General features: G+C 36.9%; 1 long non-coding RNA gene across 1 annotated transcript; it reads left to right on the top strand.

The window, feature by feature from the left end:
• The first annotated feature begins 6,308 nt into the window (after positions 1–6,308).
• LOC116995017 lies at positions 6,309–9,640 on the top strand. Its single transcript, XR_004417638.1, has 3 exons — positions 6,309–6,371; positions 8,372–8,568; positions 9,573–9,640. It is a non-coding gene; the product is annotated as an uncharacterized LOC116995017 (long non-coding RNA).
• The last annotated feature ends 13,937 nt before the right edge of the window (positions 9,641–23,577 follow it).

Below are 23,577 nucleotides of genomic sequence, written 5' to 3'. Positions count from 1 at the left end.
GATAATCCTTCTGATTTATTTGGACATACTTAGTTTGCCATCCTGTCAGATGTTTGCAGTCTAGTACATGACAAAAAACAGCAGAGTGCTGTGAGCGTTTTTGGACTGCAGTTCAGCATCCTCACAGCTGACCCACAACCTGCAATATCTGATAATGACTGATTTGTCCTAAACATGTTCATTAAAAGGAAGGAATTTATCTCTTATTAACCTCTTCATTGACACTACTGTTTGGCAAAAAAGAAATTTAGTGTTTTGAATCAGCAAGTTTTGGGGTAGTGACTGTTGGGAGCAATGTTTTTTGGTATAAATCTTCTGATCAGGTTTACTAGGGCTTGTTTTCAAAGAGCGTAAATAAAAGTTACAGTAATTTCACAATTATATGCCGCACTTCCAGGTGTCAGCAAATTTTCATTCTTTGTCCATACATAAGCCGCACCTGATTATAAGCCGCATGTTACAATACAGAGTGTGATAAAAGGTATCTATTCTATCACCATCTGTTGAGGGTGGGGGCAGTGCTCTGCATCTCCGTGGGAGATATTCTGCTAATGGGCATCCATTGAAACCAGGCGGGGCATTGTTCTTTATCTTTTCAGAACCCATCCTTCCCCCAGGGAGTCATTTTCTGATAATGGCCCATTGAGTCTCACTATGTGACTGATAAAATTACTGTATCCCATTGGAAATTGCTCCAGCCAGAGGAAGAGCCCAGCTTTTCTTACCAAGATAAAAACAGAGGTTTGGGACACTGAGGAAGCCCCTTTCTCCACTGGACTCCAGAGGAAAACCGGATTTCCTCCACATCAACGCTGGACCTCCGGAGGGAAACTGCACCTCCTACAGGAGCACTGCTTCAACTGAATCACATCTGTCACTGCAGGAGGATGCAGCCACCATTGAATGGGACTGCTACCAACGCCCTGCCTGATGGGAGGTCATGTTTGCACTCTGACTTTGTCAGGGTTTGGAGTTTGTTTCTTTGTAGTACTGTATTTCTATTTAATTTCCCTAGAAAAGAACTGTTATTCCTAATTCCCATATTTCTGCCTGAAAAGCCCCTTGATTTCAAAATTGCAATAATTTGGAGAGAGGGGGTTTACATTCTCCATTTCAAAGAGAAGTTCCTGCCCTTCTCAGCAGACACCTGTCCTCCAAACTAAAACAGCAACTTTTTGTTCTTTGTCCATATATAAGCTGCACCTGATTATAAACTGCACTTCCAGGTTCAGACCAAAATTTTAGTCAAACTGGTGTGGCTTATAATAATGAAATTACTGTACATGGGAATATTTATGACATTTTTTCTCATCCAAACAGAAATGTGTACCATCTGTCACAGCAGAGAAAAAAGGGCTGATGTTGAAGAGACATTGTGGTTTTTTTAACTGTAAATATTTAGGATTTTTAAGGGTTAATTTAATACCTTCCATGTAGGAAAGTGCTTTTAACTCAAAGACAGAAACAGTGATATTGTAGTTCCTTACATGAAAGTAAGGGATACAAAAATAAAAATTTGAATGATAGCCAAAGAGGGACAACATTTCACTAACCATTTCCCTTTCCACTCTACACAGTATGTCAGAAACTACATGAGATATCACAAAGTAGACATTAAAAAATAAAATGTTTATAAACACATCTTTTATACATTTGGACTCATGAACATCAAGGATCAGGTTGGTTGCAAAATAGTGAAAGTTTGACATCTTCAGATTAATTCGATTCATTCACTTTAATATTAGTTGCACAGGAGTTGAATTTTCAAGTATAATACAAGTATATATCAGAGCTGAGTTCCATAACTGCCAAAGAAGAAATATGAACTTGAAAGAGTTGTGCTGTCCTGGTTAAGATGTCTGGCTCCTAGAGTTGCCAAACACTATATGTATATTCATGTTCTCTCTACAAAAGATAAAAATTGGGTTCTTTTTTGAACTTAGTGATAGTCATTAAAGAGCTCCTTCTTCATGATGAGCTGTGGCTTAGAGATATTTGCTCCTGCAAATGAAACAGAGCTTTTTTCTATAGAATCAGAGAGAATATTACACAAAAATGGTCCACTATGCACCAACACAGAACGTAGCATAGACTGCAATGTGAGGAGTATCTCTGCACCTTAATTAATGAAGTCAAAACAGATGATGGATGGGAAGTATTGTCAGTTCCATTTCTCTAATATCTTTCCAGTATAATTTAATTTTTTTCTTCCAATTTATGGTGTATACACCTTACAGCATATAAACTTATGCATTATAGCAGAGGATGTAACAGTGACAGAGGAGCATAAAAAGGTGAACAAAAAGATATTGAAAACATGTTCATAATTAGGAAGGAGAGACTGAACTTAAGGAAAAAGCAAAATCCAATTAAAAAAAACCTCGAATATTTGGAGAGTTATTTTCTGTGAGAAAGGGGAACTTGGAACTAATTTTTGTCATTAACATTTGCATTTATATTAAATTAAGTTTTAATATTTACTGTAAAATTCAAGTAGAACAATAAAATCCACTTTAATCCAATATAAAGTTTGTTAAGTTGTTGCATTATTTTGCAGAAGAAAAGGCAGTGATTCCTTTTACAATTGTGACTGGAATAGTGAAGCTATTTGTGGGTTTCTCATTAATAAGCGATAAGTGTATAAAATTTAGTCCCCTGAATTACTAAATACTGGTGCCTGTGCTGGCAAACAGACTTCATGTATGACTGATACGGTGACCCATGTTGAGCAATGACCATATACTCATGGGTCATTGGAGAGAAATCACTGCAGAGATGCTTTTCTGGGGTATGGCTATGAAATAGGGTGTGCTGACATGGTGACATTTCGAGGGTTAGTTTGCGCTTCCTGTTAATCCATACCCACCTGTTAGCTCACTCCGCTGTCTACAGCAAATGAAAGACACAGCTTACAAAGTCACATTGAATCTTGTTTCTGACAAGGAGCACATCTTTCAGCAGGCTCTTTATTGGCTGCTTTGAAATTCTTAGGATGATCCCTAGCATTGCTTAGATTCAGGCTAAATCACATGTTTCTGAGCAGTTCCTCAGCACCTATCAGGAATTACCACTGATAAGGCTATTTGCACAAGACTGCTCTCTGCTGTAGCTTGCAAATGTTAATGATATAAACTCAGGCCATGTGCTGCTACTTGTTTGATGTAAAAGACTGTCAAAGGCTTCAGGGTTGTTTGTGATCACTAATGTTCTCAAACCAAGTCCTGATAAGGTCCTGATATCAAGTCAAGAATTTGGTAATTTCTATTTGGGTCTGATGCTGCTTTCCTATGCAGTGTTTTGTGTGGCTTCAAGTAAAGTCAGTAGGGAGTAACAAGGAAGTAGAGATCTGTCTAACCTGAGACAGAAATGTCTTTAGAGGCAAGAAAGTGAAATAGAGAAGGGAGTTTCTTCCATAACCCCATTTACTGTGCATCATGGAGGCCCAAAACTAGTGAACTCCCAGACTATGAGACAGACACTGATATTTTTGATGCCCAGTGCTAGCCTCATTACACTACCATTTCTGTAGGGGAGTATTTCATTCCACGTGGTTCCCTGGAGCAACACACTCTCAATCATATGCTCCTGTAGAATGAAAATGGTAGCCAGATGAAAAGGGAAACTCCTGGGCCCCCTGCCTCTGTATCCCAAATTTAGCATCTTTTTTCGACTGTAATAATTAATCAGCCAGGAACATTTTAGTGCCTTTTCATCTCAAAAAGTTGTTTATATCTGTCTTATATTACTGAGTAGTAAATAAAATTTTTCAGTGAAATATTATGCTACTAGCCAAGGGATTTAGTTCAGAACAGATTTCACAATACAGTAATATTCATGTGGATTTTAAATCTGAGTGTTTTGGAGACTGCGAGATGCTTCATCTTACTGTAGACTAAGGACATAAGCATTATAATACTCAAGAACAGTCTGGCCACAAATCTTATCATTTTTAGGTGTTTTACTCAAGTATTTCAGAGAAACAAGCAACAGAAATTAGTATTTTAGGATCCCAGAGTTAGGTCAGGGAGCTTGGAGGGATATGGGTGTGTGTCTCCAGAGAAGGCTAAGCAGGATCAATGGGCCTCTTGTTCTCAGGGCCCTGACATCTCATACCTTAATTATATAGAGAATTTCTCTCACATATATAAATCTAAACAGGAGACTTTCACCACTTGTATACTGGAGCAAGAATCAATTATTTATAGCAGCACTTATAGACAAACCTTCAGTGGTTTTGACATCTAAGGAAAAATTGAAATAAATTGAAAATAGGTCTCACAAAGTAATTAATTCACTTGCAAGGTTTAAGAAAAAATATCTGCTTTCTGTATTTTCTTGTGTAACAGATCACACCAGATGTGGTACACGCTGCTGAATCTCTTTACTTCTGACAGATGTGTTATAGTTGCTTCTTCTCCATCCACTGCAAACTGGCTTATATATCATGGAGTCAATCAGTCTGTATACAACTGCTTCAAAATAGGTTTCTAGTTTTGGGCAGTCCACTGGCGCTCCTCATATGAGGACTGATCATAGAACCATAAAATATTTTGTGTTGGAAGGGACCTTTAAAAGTAATCTCGTCCAACTCTCCCTGCAATAAGCAGGAACTGGATCAGGTTGCTGAAAGTTCTGTCCAGCCTTGAAAGGTTCCATGAATGGAGTATGTATTTCATTTATAAAGAGTGAGATTTCCCATGTAAGCTTATTATAAGGGAGATGTTTAAAAGACACACAAAAATACAGTCTTAATTCTGCCTTGCCTCACTTTTGCAGTACAAGGAGCACACTAACTAGCTTTTTAGATCACTAAAGTTATCTGCAAGAAGCCCTATGTCAGTAAGGAGAATGCTCTCCCAAACTCATCAATAAATATTACCACTTGTCAACAGTTTATTACATGAGGGAGAATCTTTCCCCTCAAATATAGTATTATGCTTCCAATATGTCTCAATACCCTTGAATGTTTTAAAAGTTATATTTTTCTTTCACTTTGTACCAGTCACCTTTAAAATATTTTTTCCAGCATAAATTTTTACTGACAAGAGTAAAAAAAGTTTATTTTAGTATAGATCTACCAGTAACAGACAAAATATAAATTAGTAGTTGAACAGTGTAGATATTGATATCAAAAAGTATTGCATGGTATAATAGCATTTGATGGGAAATAACTGGATTGACAATCCACGAAAGCCTAGTAGGTACAGCATGTCTTAGCCTAAGTTTGTCTAACAGAGGGAACAGAATAAAATATCTCTCAGATGAACCTAATCTATGACCTCAGAGCACTCCTTTGCAACAGTATTCCCTTTTTAATACAAATATAAGCAAACTGCTCCACAGTTGCTCTAGAATGTAAAAGCTCACAATTAGGTGTTTTGGAATCCTCACTAAAAAAATAATTCAATACTTTTCACAGAGGGTGATATAAAAACAAGATGCTGATAGAAGCATCATGGTTCCTATGAGATGATAGAGCAAACAAACTTTTAAATTGACTGAGATGTCCTGTGAGAATCAGGTTTACTATATGCTGGTCTGTAGGAAACTAACTTAATTAGAGTTTTAACTTCTTTTTTTTTTTTTCCTGATTTTCTGTCCTGGCCTTCTCCCAGTAAACAATTTTAATATGCTATTAGACTGATGATAAATCAGATTTACTCATAGGCTTCTTAATCCTGTTTAATCCCATGGAATTGTTTTCTTATAATACAGAAAAACCAGTGTTTTTCCAGGCATGTCATGGTTTTAGATGCAGATGTGATTTGCCCTGTATTGAAGATATGATAAAGAAGTGACATTTTCTGCAGTTGTATTTAAGGACCTACTACATAGTTTGAAATTTCAGTACTTTTTTTTTGTTGTTTGGACTAACCTTTTGCTAGCTTGCTTATAAATTTTGCTTCTACAGAAAGGCTAGTAGTTCTGTGGTCATTTCCTTAATTGCAGAATTGGATTTTTTTCATTGGATAGTTTATGAAGTCAATATCTGGCCGATGTTAATTACGGATTAATGTTCCACTGTACTTCAACAATAAGACCCTTCCTAAACCTCCCTTCAGAACCCACAGTTTTGCCAATCTTCCCCAGGATTTTGCAAATTAAATTCTGGTTCTGACCTTGCATAAGACCAACATTTCCTCTATGAAAGTTTCAACAAATCCATCTCAACATTTCAGCACTGACCTTCTCTCTCAGTGGAAGAAAGAACATTTGAAAAAATGTTAAGCAAATACCATATGAAAATATGGGTGATTTTTTAGCTTCAAATAAGGCAGAAAGTTGGAGCTTTGACTTTATGGGATGACTTTGTCTAGGACAGACAGGTAATGAAACTCAGATAAGGCCCTCCAGCTGCATGAAATACAAAGGTAAGAATTTTAAACTTTTTTTTGCTTGACAACATGCTTGTAAAACAGAAAACAAGTCCTGTTTACTCTATATCCATGCTCAAAAGCACTATTGTCAGGATCTTATTACAGGTACTAAACCATGTGATTGTAGTCAAGATTTGTTTACTCTTAGAACAGAATAGACTAATGGACATGACAGTGTTGGAGAAAACATTCTGCCAAAGGAATTAAAGGAAAAATAAAAACCTTAAAAGTGACATGAAGTACCTCAGTAAAATGTACTTTTATTTCTCATTATTTTAATTGGGGATTTAAAATTTTTCTAGACTTGAAGATTTAATAACTTACTTTACCAACTCAGATGAGTACTTTCACATTGAAATGCCACTGATTTTCAGCATGCTACCAGAGTACTACATCTAGAGGACCAGAATCTGTTTTACCTGTGATGCGAGTCCTCTTTCACTTAGGTATGAGCTAAGAGTTTTTCTTGCTACTGAAAAAACAGTCCAAGTTCACTGTAATTGCAAAGATGATGAGAGTGTCTGTTTGGGAGGAGAGTTAAAACTATTGCAGCTTTTCCTGCCAAAAAAAATCTCCCTCTGTGTGAATGCAGCGTTGCTGGCAGAACCCCAGTCTGAAATAGGATTTCTTACCCACTTAACATATTCTTCTGGTGTGAAGGAATAATTTCCAACTAAACGTCTTCCAGAAAGCTGCTTACTGATTTCACTAAGCACACTTATTGAAAATTAGTTCCTCTAATTGCCAAAATACTTCTTTTCCAGATTTTCTACCTTGATTCTAGCCAGCCGGCAGGACACAGATTGTTGCAGCAGACCTCTTGTTAGGAGTAGAAATGAGCCAAGACACAGACTCTCATTCAACAACATGAAAAGGGTCCAGGTTTATTCTTCTTTACAGCTCAGCCGTCCCAACTTTGACTGCAGCAAGTTCCTACTGCAGGGTCCACCTGCAGACAGTGACTGCAAGTATTGGTTTGCAGACTGAGCACAGCTTTCATCCAGCTCAGCTGTGACTGCAGGCTCCAACAGCAGCTCCGACTCCATCAGACCCAGAGTGACCTCACAGCAGATCTTTTACTGAAGCAACTCTCTTCCATATTTCACTCTGTGTCTCTCTGGAGCATTCCTTCTTCCTCAGGGCTCCTCTACCACCTCAAGGCCCTCTGCCTCCAAGACACCCTGGCTAGTCAGCCCACCCCTTTTATCACAATGATCTTTCTTATTTATTTATTTATTTATTTATTTATTTATTTGTTTGTTTGTTTGTTTATTTATTTCTACAACTTTGACCCATTAAGGGCAAGGCTGTTCATCTTCTTTGGTAATCAGTGTAACTGTGACTTATCAGGGACAAGGTTGCCTGTAATCTCTTCTGCACCTGCAATACACTGATGGGCAGAGGAGGTATGAATCAAACCATACGGTGAGATACAACCTGTTATATTCCTTCTAAAATGAATAGATCCTCACAGGTATCAAATGAAATATAAAATACAATTCTTTATAAGCAATCTGTAAATGAGGTTTCTGTTAATTTCCTTTAGAATAAAATGTAATGTTATGTTAAACACAAATTAATTACATGATGTGTGTACTCTTGCACTTCTGATTGCACCTCAAACTATTGTGTTAGTAACGTGCAGAATACATGCTTAAAAACTAGTTTTTTTAAAAGCAGAACATACCTGAACTATGTCATCCTTGAGTTTCAGTGCTTCTGAGAGTTATTGGAAAGTGTAATCCCTCATAATTATATTCTGTAGTCTTCAGTTGGAACTGTTTTCTTCTCATAAGTGCATGACATTTTTCTCAGATTTTATTAATAACTTTATAACTATTAGAAGGGAAAAGAGTAGCTGAGATCACAGTGCTTCTGACAACTTAAGTTCTCCTTCTCAAAAAAACTTTATACTTGTTAGTCACCTTACACTTAAGTAACAGGGAAAAAAAGAAAAATCATTCTCTGTTTTTAATCTGCTGTCTTTCTTTCAGTGTTGTGGATACCTGATAACACTTCAACCGGTGAAAGATCAGTGGAAACATACACTTTGATTGTGACAGGATCCAGCCCTATGTACATAACTGCTCTTATTACCCAATTAGTCTACTCCTCCTCTTTGAAAAGGATGTTGTCCCACATGTAGATTTCGTTTAAAGAAGTAAAAACAATGGTAAAATCTCAAAACTCAGTAAGTAAAACATTTTTGGTCATTTAACTTTTCCTCTCTTTTATGTTTAACATTAACATCAATTTTATAATGGATCTCAAGTGTTAGCTAAAGTCTACCTACATATATATATATAGTTGTGATATATATGCATATAGGCATGTACGAATACACACACACATACATATATATATTAAAGATTTAATTTGTAATGAACTTCATTTTGTGATGCTTTGCCTACCATTGTTAAAAGTTTGCTCAGTAATCAGCGCTGCCAATATTAAAACAACTATTTTAAGTAACACAGAGGTGAATGAAAATTTTCCATAGCCAGACTGTGTATTAGTTAGCATTGTGGATAAAAGCTGATGGTTGCTGGACTTTTGGTTTTATTTTGACTTTTGGTTTTTATTTCTTTTATTAAAATTAAAGAAAAAGGATGGTTAAAGATCTGAAGCTAAATTAAGCTTTGTTAAGATGTTTAAACTAAAATGTATATACAGAAGAAATAAGAATGTAGTACTGAAACTTGTTGTGTGAAACCTCTTCCAGTGACGGCACTCAAATTATATGTCAGAATTACAGGATTAGAACTCTTTAGGTGAAGAAATCCTCTCTTTTTTGTTTGTTTGCTTGGTTGATGTATTCACTTTAAATTTGCATAAATATTTCAATCCAAAACATTTGGGTAAAGTACTGAATGCCTTTAATTTCCCAGTTCATTCTAAACGTCTCTGTTGGCCTTCTGACCAGTTACATTAATGAAGTTTGAATATAGGCCTGGCTACTGTTACCAGTCATTTTGGTGAATAATGTGGCCATAAGAAGTTAAAATTTTTCATGTAAAAGTGAATTAGCTTAGAATTTGAACCTTCAAATGACTACCAACCAAGGTAAGAAGAGAATTTCTTATTTAGTATGCTTTTACAGATATGTGAAATTGTGTAAAATAAACATAAAAGAGGGTGTTAGATGACAGAGGGTGTTAGATGACAGTTTTTCTAATTATTATCTTTCCACTTCAGAGGGTCTGCTGGAAAGGGAAGGAGATGATGCTCATGGACGATACTGGCAGTGACCTAAGGAAGGAGAAAAAACAACAGAAATAAAATAATGTAAAACAGCCAGCCCGACATGAGAATCTTTATTCAGCGAGCACATACAGACTTCTCGTATTTTTAGTATCATCTGGCAGAGCATCATCTGGCAAAGTAAAAATTCAGGAAGTAAAGATGAAGATATGCTGGTTTGGGCTGGAGTAGAGTAAATTTTCCTCACAGTGACTTGTATGGGGCTATGTTTTAGATTTGTGCTGAACACAGGATTGATAATAAAGAGATTTTTTTTTTTTTTTAATTCCTGAGAAGGGCTTACACAGAACCAAGGCCTTTCCTGCTTTTCATACTGCCTTGCTGCAGAAGAGACTGGGAGTTCTCAGGAGGTTAAGAGGAGAAGCAGTCTGGACAGGTGACCCAAACTGACCTAAGCGATATTCTGTATGACATCATGCTCAGTATATAGAGTGGGTGGAAGAAGGAGGAAGAGGTGGGGGACAGTCAGAGTGAAGGCATTTGTCTTCCCTATTACATGTGTCAGGGCTCTGCTCTCCTGAGGATGACTAAACACCTGCCTGCCCATGGGAAGCAGTGAATTAATTCCTTCTTTTATTTTGCTTGTGTGCATTGCTTTTGTTCTCCCTATTAAACTGTCTTTATCTCAACCCACAAGTTTTCTGCCTTTTACCCTTATGATTCAATTCTCTCCTTGATGCTGCTGGTTATGTGAATGGGTGCAAGGTACTTGACTCCTGTCTGGGGTTAAACCATAACAGAAGGTGAAAAGGATTGTGGAACACATTGACATTTAAAGATATATAGGACACAAGGCTGCAGAATAATACCTAGAGCATAGACTCTTGGACTTTGATATTTACCATGCATCATGGCAGAGGAAGAGATAGTTACAAGTGTAACAGTTCAAGAGCAAATTTTTTGCTGGACTGCAGTGGTGGTAGAGGAGGGAACGGAAAAAAAAAAAAAGAAAAAAAAAAAAAGAAGAAAAAAAAGCAAGCCCCATAGAGAAAAGATCATGTGGTAGAATCATTTGCAGGCAGGATGAGAGAGGGATGAGAGATAATTGAGCTCCACACAGACAGAAAACAGCAGACATTTGTGACCATGAAAGAAGAAAATTAAAAAGCATGTTGCCAGAACATATTCAGGAATCAAAAAGATTTTGCTATCTGTCAGGTGGTATCTGAGAACAGTTCAGTCAAAACAAAATATCTCACAGACAGTTTTTCTTCTTACAAAGTTTTGGTTCATATAAGCTAAATATATGTCTTACGTCAGTATTAATTCCTCTGGCAGATTCCTGTTGAAATGAAATGAAGGTGAAAAGAATGAAGTTCATGTATGCAAATTGAGAAATATAGTAGAATGGAGTATGCATAGAGGCCCTACACCACAGATTTTTAGTAATTCAGTTCAGTCAATGCCAGTGAAATCAATTATACAAATATTCAAAAAACTTGCAGAATTTCAGATGGTCATGCACTGACTTTATGGATCTCTGGAAAAAACTGTTGAAGTCACCAAGGATTGATAGCAATTCATGCACAGAAGAACTAGTCTCACATGGAGGGGTTTATGATAAGAATATTGTGTAGCATCCACAGGAAAGGAACTTCTCAAAAGACAGAGACAAATATCATAGCACCTAGCTTTGGGACTATGTGTTGTTCACAGATGAGAAGAATCCTAAGCAAAGAAATTATGTTCAATTGTATGAAGCAGTGTAGAATCTGATGCTGGTTCCCTAGGTGCTTTTGCTTTCCTCCTACTGCTCATAACCTTTAAGTTTTGCCTCCTACTGGAAGTAAAGAGGATAAGAGTAATCAGCTGCTAAGTCAAATCCAGTATGGCAAACAGCCATATTCCTACTATAGAACTTTTACTAAAGAAAATAACAGATTTATTCAAGTTGCCACATAAAATATAAGAGTTGATGATGCATTTTCTTCTTTTAAATGCTCACTACAAATGGGATCATAACAAATGTTTGTAAGCTGAATGATCCGCACCTCATCTTTGATTTTAAGATTTAACAACCTTGTACAGTTGAATCCATCCAACCAACAAACAAGGCCTCTAACAAAATCTGTTTCTTTTAAAATGTGTTTTTAAGTTTTCTGTTATCACTGGGACACTGAAATAAAACCAACAGTTTTAGTGTTAGTCATTCCCCCCCCGCCCCCCCAGAAAAACCCATAGCACAACTCTTTTGTGGACTATATGGAATATTGAAATATTTCTGTATTCATAATCCTACAATGAATGCTATTTGAACAATACTACAATGACTGCTACAATGATTTGCCTTAATTCTGTTTAGAGAATGTTGAAGAATTTATGAATTTGAACAGAAAGATACAGACAGCAGTTTACAAGTCATAAGCTTAGTGCACATAATTTTGCTTCAATGACCCTTATAATATTGACAAAATATTTAACATCACATTTCTTAGAGCAGTTCACATAGAGAAAGGTATCCAAAAGGCTGTACTTCTGTTGAAGGCTACAAGTAATCTAATGACCTTCCTTAGAAAGAAAAGAAAGTCCTTCAAGGATGACTGAACCAGCCTAACTTAGATATTTTCTAAGCTCTTTCTGAAAGAGGCTTTGTTTCTGTGTTGCGTATAAAGAAAACGCAGTGAGGGAAACAAACCAAGAAAACCAGCCTCTGTGACTAATCTCCTTTGAGTTAAAACATATTGATTCAAAACTTTGTGGTGCAGTGTTTGTTCACTGGTCAAAGCCTGATACGAGTACCAGAGCAATTCAGCTACAGAATACACATTACTTTGATTAACCATCAGGCTAACAGAGAGAACAATCCCATCCCCTCCAGAGAAGGGGATAAGAAAACAATTTCTAGAACCTTTCAAATCAGGCAGCTAGTCTCTTCTGTCCTCTAGCTAATAAGCTACACTCTGCATGAATCCTCTTTTTTGACGGGAAGCCTTTTAAATCTGCCAGCTGGAAAACAGGCTTCCATGTGGCTTCTCATCTCTGGCACGTATTTGTCTTGACAAACAGGGCCAGCTGCACTTCTGGGTCTTTAAAGAGCTATGTGGCCTCGTATAGTTGCCCCATGTATATCATTGCAGTGTAATGAAGATGTATTAACACCCAGCAAAGGATTCACCTAGTGCAGAAACTACACTGTATTTGCACAGTTCTTTCTACAGCTCTCCTTCATGCAGAGTATAACAAGGAGATTTGCCACAAACTTTCAAACCTGTAGACATTCGGCTCATTTGAGAAGATAGTTACAACACACCATCTGTTCTCAGTCAAAGCAAAACCTAAACAGAATAAAAATAACTTAAAATCATCTTTCTGCTCCTTCTGACATCTCTTGAGGTTGAGCACAGAATTAGACCCCTATGTTATTTATATAGCCTTCTGAGGCATGCTGGATGCTTTGTAGATCAGATGCAATGACATTTTCTCAGACTTTAGAAGATTAATTTTAAACTAACTGCAAGTTATCAAAACTGAATAAGGGGAGAAGGAGTAAAGGAAGAAAAATGTTACACTGATATTAAAAAAAAATTAAAATACCCATGTTTTATAATTTTTCCTGCAAGAACTCTGCTCACAATTTTTGTTGCAGTTTATTTTTAACATACTTTCTTCTAGGTTGAAGGTTAAAAAAATGGCCTCTATATTATCTCTGTCCATGATTTTGTGGCATCCTGAACTGGCATTTCTCTCCCTTTTATTTAATTGCCCATAACAGTAACCTATCAGTCCCTGCTTATATAGTTTTACAAAGCAGACCACTCAAAAACCAATTTGTGTTGTGCATATAGAGATATAAAAAGGGAGAAACATGCCATATAGGGAAACATACTCACTGTTTATCTTGAGTTTCTCAGCAAATGGCGAGACCAGTTTAATAAGAAATCCCTACTGGAAACACACACAAAGCCACAAAGATTCACATTGTTCTTTTTCTGGTTAGTATATTCTGTGATTTACTGTACTCATTAGAAATGTTAAAATGGGCATCATCACCCTACAAGAGATAGCGCTGGACAAATGGAACTGGATATGGACTTATCTCTTAGTCTGTTACAAAACTTAGAAAATATAGAAAAAAAAGTTAATTGCAATCCATTACACTCAGCATTCAACAAACTTAGTTGCCAAAGTCAAGTAGTCAGTCCAAGTCACTGGGAAACTAATTTTTTCCTAGTTGAGAAGGTGCGATGCAGATGATCAACTCACTCCTTTGCAGGGTTTGTCTTCTTTACTGCATCTTGGTCAAGATATCTGGTTATTTGCTTTCTTCAGAGATCTATAGTTTTCATTTGTTCATGGGGCTTAGGTTTCATGGGGCAGAGGTATCTTATTGGTATAAATATTATTTCTAATGCACAGTGGCCTTACATATTTTGTAGTATATTTGCACAAAGTTATAAATAATAATATGAATTCATTGAGGAAATTGAAACAATGAAAGTGCCTGTTTTCTACTCATATTTTTTTTCTACTGTTAAATGTTATACCACTGTACAACCAGTGATACTTCAATGTGTAATCTGCATTCAACATCTCAACATCTGCACCGTTAGTGCGAACCTACTTGCTAATGTGCTCACATTAGAGCTCACAATATTTAACATCACATTTGTGTTGATCTTTGTACCACATCAGCTGCTCCTCTTTCTTTTTTGACTCTTGGCTGGTAATAGGGATTTGGTTCATCAAACATTTCAAAGTGTGCAACAACTCAGCAAAACCGACTGCTTATGCTGGAATGGCTACCAATAAGAAGGACATGACCACCCTGAGGCTCTGGTAGATGTTTTATGCTGGTGGATGTATACCCCAGTGCCTACTGTTCACTCTGACATAGTGACCATCACTGTCAGCTTGATCAAATTCCCATCAGGGAAGAAAGTGTAGGACTGCTGCACAATTGCATTAATGTGTGTGAAAGGCTGTGTGAGTCATGAGCAAGTGTCTTGGGTTTTATATTATGTATGGTACCTGGCATGCCTGTAGTGTTACGGTGCACATTTATAACAATTCATGGAAGACTGGATCACCAAAAGACCAACCATACATACATGATATACCAATATTCAATATGACATTTATTTCTAAAAACCTAGATTTATATCTTCTGCATAGATGGAGAGCAGTTGACTGTACATGGCAGTAAAAAAGCTGAGACACCTGTAAAATAGAAATTCATTGAAAACTTTTTTTCAAAAGCAACTTTACGGACTGTGATGAGAAAGTGCCTCTTCAATATTGTTTTCTGCATAGCTTGGTTCAAAATCGCAGTCAATATAGCATTCTTGACCTGGATAGAAGCTTCTTCAAGAATTAAGTACATCTCAGAAATTGTTAAGATTCTGTAATAAATATATGAGCAATCCTATGGCATAGACTCCTCTTTTACTAAAATATCTTGATATATGCCAAATGAAGAATATTAAAAGGCAAAAAAAAAGGCCTTGTTTTGGTATTTGCATGTCCTCTCAATGTGTAAGCCAGTTGGAAAATGTCACTTCTCACATTTCAATATTTTAAAAATGTTTTTTTTTCTTCTGCATAACCCCATCACCTTCACCACCACCACCATCCACCACCCCAGCCTCTGGGAAGGGTTTGTAAGTCTTTTACAAAGAACTAAAAACCTAAAAAACCTAAAATACTTTGATCTAGAAATTCTACAGCTGTGTTCTCTGGGACTTTTAGTTTGAAGTACCTCAGTGTTGCATCTGGTTGTTGCTTGGGGTAATAGCAGGTAAAGAAGCAAGAAGGGCCCTTGCAGGGGTTTCACAGAGGTGTTTATTTCTCTCACGTGCATGCACAGTCCATGGTTCAGAGAACAAAGGCAAAAAGCCTTGAGAGGGTCAGGTTAAGTACATGGGATAAGCAGGGCGGGGAAGAAGCATCAGAGACCGATTACCAGGGGACATTGGGGTGTCAAAAGGGTGGGTTAGGGCAAAAGACCAACAGGGAAACAGGGTGTGAGTGACCAGAGACTGAGGGACAAGGAGAGGGGCATGGGGCTGACACAAGGAGCAGAACAGGAGTTGCTTTGGCCGGATAGAACAGGATTGTAATGAAGAGGAGGCAGCTAGAGAGGCTCCTCATCTTCCCTAATTGGGAATGCCTTTCAGAGTTTCCACACCCAATGTTTTAATTTCTGTTTTATTCCCTTAGATCACTGTCTATAATGCTTTAATGTGTTTTCTCTTCATTCAGTGTAACAGCTGAGATAGCCTTATCTATATCACAGGAAAGGAAATCTGTTGGAGGAGTAGAATATATGTACAACTGCTAGGATTTAAAGGCTCCTTTCTCCCCCAACATGGCTCTAAACATAGTTCACAACTCAGCTGCAGTAAAAAGGAGGAAAAGAGAGTGAGACATTTCCCCCAGTATAGAATTTACCTTCAAAAAGTTAACACTAAAGTGAAGAAAGGAAAACTCTGCCTTTGACTATGAGATTAAGCTATGGGAAGAGAATTTTTTTTCTTTTACCTCTCAGTGCATTTCAGCTAACAGAAAAGCTTAGTGTTTCCAGTCTTCTTTCTAACATAGACGTAAGTTTTATGAATCTTGAACAGTAAGGTTGCAGTGGCCTTTGACCATAGAATTATCATAATTGACTAATCAGTATTCATTCAACTTTGTTATACACACCCATTGCTACGACATTACTTGCTGTTTCAGTAGTGATACTCATGCAATGCAATTTACAAGTTATTTATTTCACACACAGTGTTTGTAGCATTACCCGGAATGCAGTGACTTTAATTGAACTGTTTCCAAATGTCACCATTTACTAAGGACATGTCAAGAGATAAAGGTGAATGCATGATAGATGAGCAGATATAAAGGTGCTTAATTTCCTGTCAAACTGCACTAAAAAGTCCATACGAGTCTCTTCTACCCACTCACCACTTCTATCTCAATTTACAGAAATTGTAAAGATCTACCTCTTCATTCAAAAATGTATTCTTTTTTTTTTTTTTCCAATTCCCTTTTGTTTCTCTTTTTGATATTCACTGTGTTACAAAAAGACAGATACTAACCTTTTGAGGAAAGATATTGACACAAGTTAAAGATGTTTAAAAATTAAAAGCATTCATTGGCTTAGAAAGACACTAATTTATACCAACTTTATTACAGTGAGACAAGATGAATCTTATGAAGTTCATATTTCACATGAACTTAAAAATCTGACATGTAACTCCAAGCATTTTTCTTGGAACAAAGATGAGACTTACTTGAACTGTAGGCAATATCACCTTAACTGTTGATAGCAATAGAAAATTCTATATACTGTAGTACCAAAATAATCGGCTTGCTCCTAAATTGAAAAAAGTACCCCTAGGAAAAGGCAACATGTCCTTATTTTTCTATAGGATTACAGTTGTTTTTTGTACTGGAGAAAAAGGTTTAATAAATGCAGTTAAATATAGCAATCAGACTGACAATATATTGCTTTCCATGATCTCCTCACAGATAATATTACTGTTTGAATGCATTTGATATTTGTAGTTACTCACCAAATGAAATCCCAGTTTATATCTTCATTGTTATAATTTGTATTTCGTAGTCCCATAATGGAGCAAACATATTTGTGTGGAAATATCTTTTTAAAAAATGCTGTATTTTTTACAAATATAAAGGGAAAGTAATGTTAACTTCTATTAAGTTCTTTATTTAAAAGCTGTGGTCTGATGCTTGCCAGTAATCCATACATTCATGTGTCATGGTAGTGTATGAACTAATAGACACTGGGAATTTAACTTGTTTGATTTATGTAGCCATAAACTTTAAAACAGATACCAAAGATGTGTTATATTTAAAATATTGCATAATTGCCTAAGATTTTAAGCTAAGGTCTTGCTTAGACAGAATAATTATAATACAATCATAGAGCAGTTTAGTTAAAAAGATCAGCTAGTTCCAGCCCCCCTGTCATGGGCAGAGATACCTTCCGCTACATCAGGTTGCTCCGATCCCATCCAAACTGGTCTTGAACACTTCTAGGGATGGAGCATCCACAGCTTCTCTGGGAAACTTGTTTCAGTGCCTTACCACCCTCACAGTCAAGAATTTCTTCCCTAACAGGTAACCTAAACCTACTCCCTCAGTTTGAAGCTATGCCCCTTATCCTATACATACATGCCCTTATAAAAAGCCCCTCTCCAGCTTTTTCATAGGCCTCCTTCAGGTACTGGAAAGCTGCTCTAAGAGCCTTCTCTCCTCCAGATTGAATATCCCATCTCTCAGCCTGATTTCATAGGAGAGGTGGTGCAGCCCTCTGATCATCTTGATGGCTCTCCTCTGGATTCACTCCAGCAGGTTCTTGTCCTTCTCGTGTTGAGGCCCCAGAGCTGGAGGCAGCACTACAGGTGGGGTCGTTCCAGAGCAGAGCAGACAGGCAGAATCACATTCCTCAACATGTTGGCCACAGTTCTTCTGATGCAGTCGAGGACACATTTGGCATTCTGGGCTGTGAGTGCACATTGCTGGGTCATGTTGAGCTTCTTGTCAACCAACATCCCAAGCCTCTTTCCTCAGGGCTTCTTTCAATCCATTCTTAATTCCCATAATTATATGGGAAACAATTTAGTCTAATACCCCTCTAAGACTATTCATAATGGATTAATTGGAAATGCTATTTAAGAGACCCTGCTTTGAGATTTGCTGAAAGTGAATTTTAATTTAAAATGTGTGGGTGTTACTTTTCTTTGATTGTTTAAATCCCCCATCACATGCCACTGCATAGCATTATTATCGCTTCTTGCTTTCCAGCAGCAATTTGATGCTATCCAATTCTCCAAGAGAATTTTAAATATTTAGAATACTGTCCAAGTATGAACTCGTCTGGAACACCAAGAACTACAATTAAACTAATTAAACTCTTGCAATCTGGCATTTCAAATTATTGCAAATAGGTATAAACCTTTAGCTGAATGGCAAAGTCTGTAACACGCTGCATTCCCTTTTGTTAATTGCAGTTTATACTGTCAAGATTTTAATGACCTGATAAACTTGTTCCCCAGCACTTTTCAACAAATTATGTTGTGTTTATAAGTCCATAAATTAGTATATTGTGTAAGAAAAAAACCATTAAATTCATTGCATATTTTTCTTCTACATATATATTGCATGCAAATAAGACCAGCTAGAGGAGATTCTGCTGAATAGTCATATCTACTGGGGCAAAATTATAATTATTTTTTTCAATTCCACATCTTCCTAAAGTCACACATGTAGGAAAAGTATTGAGATGCTAGTTTGCTATTTAGGACTTGAATAAACAAGAAATAATTTTCTAATGGTTAGGAAGTAAAAGAATGCAAGAAATTGACAAGTCAAAATCAAAGACAATACCAGTCATACGTAGCACCAGTACAGGATCAGGCCCTTTCTCATTCAACTTTGTATTCTGTCAAAGTCATCCAATATTTATCTCTAGATCTGTTAATTTTTTCCACTTCAAAATAGTCATCAACACTATCTCATTTGAGCCCAATATATTCACATCTCATAGCTGAACAGCCTTATTGCCATCAGTTTCTGAGTACTTTGAAAGTGTGAACTGTTTAGCAAGACATAAGTGGTGTGCCAAGAGCCTAAAGCATCAGCTCTGTAAGCACAGGCTGCTTCACTGATCGCCTGCAGAGTCCCAGATGCTGGGTCTGTGCTACTATGTAGAGCAGCCCTCAGGGTAGCCTCAAGGCCAGAAGAGCTTGCCATCTACCTTGATTGCTTGTTCAGTCACCCCAAAGGCGAGCTCTGGGGCAAACCTGCTGATAGTCCTGGATGGCACTGGGAATTGGTGATGTACCCAATCCACCAGCAACAATATTTGCATGTATCCTTTAGCTAGACTATTTGCCATTTCATTGACATCAAGTAGGGAAATAAAGAAAATAGTATGGGGATTATTCCTTGAAGATGCCCTCAGGTTCTTCCCAAAAGGACTCAAAATGTTTTCTGTCATAAGGGCTACAGGGACTTCAGGTAATCTTAGTTTATACAGCAGATAAAAGATATAATGAATACAAAGTGTGTACCTCTTATTTACGGGGAATCTGAAGTCTTCACATTATGTAGAGCAGGGAGGTATCCACAGAACAAATGAGTCTGAAATAATGCAATTATTCCATATAATTTAAAAATGTTATCTTTCTTAAAAGCATTGTGCTGATATTCAGAGACAGTTATTCTCAACCCATTGATGATGTATGTATTCCTGGCCTGATAAAGCACAGTGCATAAGTTAATGTCAACTTTTAGCTACTGGTGAAATATGGTGAGGGTCCTCTAAGCTCACGCATTTTATTTTGTGTGTAGGGTAAGGTAGGGGCAGTCATGTATGACTACTGCAGCTCATGCAGTTCACTTAAGTGTAGCAACATCCTTTTATTTCTTGCTCAGATGTGCATTTACTAGAGCAAGAAACCTGCAGCAGTTGGGTACTCCACTTTTGGTTTTGGCTGACTGAGCCCTGAAGTGATATCCTTGTAGTTTCTTTTCTTGCTGTCTCCCCCTGTATCTTCTTACACTGGAGAAAAGCAATGGGATTAGAGTACATAGTTTCCCCTGAAATCTAATGAGGCCAGAAATGCACATGAGCTTGAAACAAAAAAAAAAAAAAAAAAAAGAAATAAAATGGAGTTGGAAGTACGATTTATGTAGTTGTGCCACTAAAGGCAACAACCGATTTAAAAAGACGATTCATGAAGCTGATCACCTTCTTTGTCCTACCCTGTGATAAGCAGGTTCTGGATTCGAATAAAGCATAACCCAGAGACAGTCTTCAGGGTGGACTTTTTGGAAAAAAAAATAAATCCAGACCTCTAACCCAATAATTTTTAACCATAATAAGAAGAAACCATATTCTTTAATGAAAGATGGTTTTGGAGCACCAGTCTTTGCCAATGAGAATGTTCTGTGATTAGTTTGCAGTATGAGACAATAACAACTTGCTTTATTTATTTTTTGTTTCACTGTTACTAAATGCTATTATTGTGGTGCATAATATTTTGGCATCTCTAGGGTATCTGACAACACAAAATGTCACTTGATTTAAACTCACAATATTTAAAATTAGGAAGGTATAAATAATAGATCTTAAAAATTATTTACAGAAGTGTCCAAAGCTCTAAATGTTGCAAGGGAGCTCTTCAAAAGTTCTTCTAGTTAAGTGTCCTCTAATACATTCCATAAATCCTTTTTATAAATAGTCTAGGCACTGCTACTGAAATCATTGTGGTTAAACATACAGATAACAGATTGCAGGTTCAATGGATAATGCAAGTTCACCACAGCTGCAAAAGTGATTGAAGCTCTTGAAGATATGGTTACTTTATTTCTGTTAGGAAATGTCCTGTTACATTTATCTGGTAGCATATTAAAGAGTCCGTATTTACAAAACTGAATGTTTAACCTTGAAAAGGCTTGAAAAGGAGTGAGTTGAAGTATTTGATGGTTATGTTAAATGATTGTTTCATGTATTCTTAATGTAATGCTTGGTGAAATTTACCATAGAAAATCTTATTAAAGTTGAATTATTTTGCTCCATGGTTTCAGTAAGCAAGTCTTGTAGTGGAATGCCAATTATTCCTATTATATCCACCATTCAACAAATCATTAGCAAGAATTCAAATTACAGTAATTTCACAATTATAAACCGCACCTGATTATAAACCGCATGTCCGGGTGTCAGCAATATTTAGGTCTTTGCCCATGTATAAACAGCACCAGATTATAAGCCGCATTTTCGTTTGCAGGAAGGACCTGCGTGCAACAACGGAATCGCAGGATTTCTGGTCCTGGCCCGGCGCTGCCCAGTGGGGCCGATGGGAGGGAGGCACAGGACCCGCTTGCGCCCGCAGCGGTAGCAGGAGGGGGAGGCATGGAGCCCGCCTCCACCCACCATACAACAGAGTAACCAATTTGTAACAATCGCGCAATCCTGGGTTTTACTGGTAGACGCTTGGCTTAGCAATTCTGGGTTGGGAAATTTCAGAACTTTTTCATATATTAGCCGCTCCTGAGTGTAAGTCGCATTTCCGGGTTGGGAGCAAAATTTTAGTCAAAATGGTGCAACTTATAATCATGAAATTACTGTAGTTCTAAAACGATCCAGAGAGCTGTAAGAAAAACTTTGGCTGTGTAGCCTAATAAACTAATATAGCAATCTATGAGAAGAGAGATTGAAGACGCTAACTGGATCAGAGTGTGTGTGCTTAAATATGGAGCAAATGTTTAGATAGAAGGAGAAAGGCTTTCAACATTACTAAGAAAGGAATAAAAAATCAATAGTTGGAAAAGGATTTTAGAAAATTCAACTCTTAATAAGTAAAAAATTGCTAATAGCAATGATACAGTTTTTTAGTGAAGATTGTATCTTCAGTATTGCTTGGAATCTCTAAAGCAAAGGTTGTGACCCTCTGATCCTAGTTTGAGAGGCATTTTTCAGCCCACAAAGCAGAATCAGTGCTCTTTATAGCTCTAAGGACTTGTGAATAAGAACATTGCTTCTCTTTCTTCCTCTTCTGCCTCAGTTTACATTCTGAGTGAATACATTTATTTAATAGTTTCATCACTAGTTGTAAGGCAAATGGCTTTAATCAATTTTCTTGCTTTATTTCCTATCTGGTTGTGCATTTTGGCTTTTGATTTTATGAGGGTTTTTATTTGGGTGAATTTTAATACCCTTGAAGGTGTCCTGATTGTAAATGACCAGCCAAGCCTCTATTTGGCTCATTTAATTGCCTCTTTGTTGGCCTTACTAATCAGATGTGACTACTTTTACAAGAAGTGTCTGTGTCCAAGAAGCAACAAATACTATTTAGTTTGCTTGTGCATAATTTTTTTGTCATCATCACATCACTGAAATCATATCTTCGCAGCTGGTATTAGCTGGATCTGTTCTGGTCACTTTCCTGTCTTGTTTTTCTCTGAACCCAGACACCAGTTAATGACCTGAGAATCTCATGTCCCTTTCTCTGGCAAAAGGCGTTCTATTCCTATTCTTTTATACTGACAGAATCTCTACACAGATATCCAGATTTAAAATCCTATTTTCTTTTCAAAGACAACAATTTACTTCCTCAATTGGTCTCATGCAAGTAAAATTCAGAAATATTCTACTAAGGTGGGTATCTAGAAGACATGCATCACATAAGTATAAACACATTAGATATTCAGACACTTTAACTAGACATGTTTGCACCTGCACTTCCATTTGCATGTGTTCTGACACTTTGCCTGTAGTTTAACACTCAAGCATGGTTTCCCTCAAGGTTTGGAGACAACCAGGACTAACTTTCAAAAGAAATTATATCTGTAGCCTTGATACACATATAGTATTAATAAAGGGATTATTTTGCTCTAAAAGAAATTGATACAGTAGGCAAAGTCCTTAAGCCAGTCCTTAGCTTACTATGTCATTAATATATAATGTGACAGGACCAATATCAAATGTAAAATGAATTATGCATGCAGATGAACTTTTAATTTAGTAACCCTGGATTACGGCAAGGTTAACAGAATTACGATGAAGCTATTACAACTGAAATGAAAATAAGATGCATTTTCATGTTACTGGCTTGAGTAGTATTCAAATTTTACTTCAACTTGATGCATTCGCAGCAAATGAGTTCAAAGTAACACCATAAAATGTGTTTGCACTCTCTCAGGGTTTCATAGAGCAGCTTTATGGTCTGTTTTAATAACAAACATTTTTTTGTTGAGGTGTATAATAAATATGACAGACCACATCCTGTGGCCTGCAAGGTATATGGATGAAGAGGCTCTGTATGAGCTGAGGAGATGAGGGCCTGTGCAAGAATAGAACACTGTGGCACATTTGTCTTCATATATAGCTTGCTTCTGTGTGACCATCAATAGATAATTTGCCCCAGGGGCAAGTATTCCTTTATGAACAATAGCCAAGTTTTTATCATGAGATTAA

This window comes from Catharus ustulatus, chromosome 4 (assembly GCF_009819885.2).
Source record: "Catharus ustulatus isolate bCatUst1 chromosome 4, bCatUst1.pri.v2, whole genome shotgun sequence".
Classification (NCBI taxonomy): domain Eukaryota; kingdom Metazoa; phylum Chordata; class Aves; order Passeriformes; family Turdidae; genus Catharus; species Catharus ustulatus.
The sequence above is the reverse complement of the archived record's forward strand: the minus strand, read 5'-3'. Positions and strand labels throughout refer to the sequence as shown.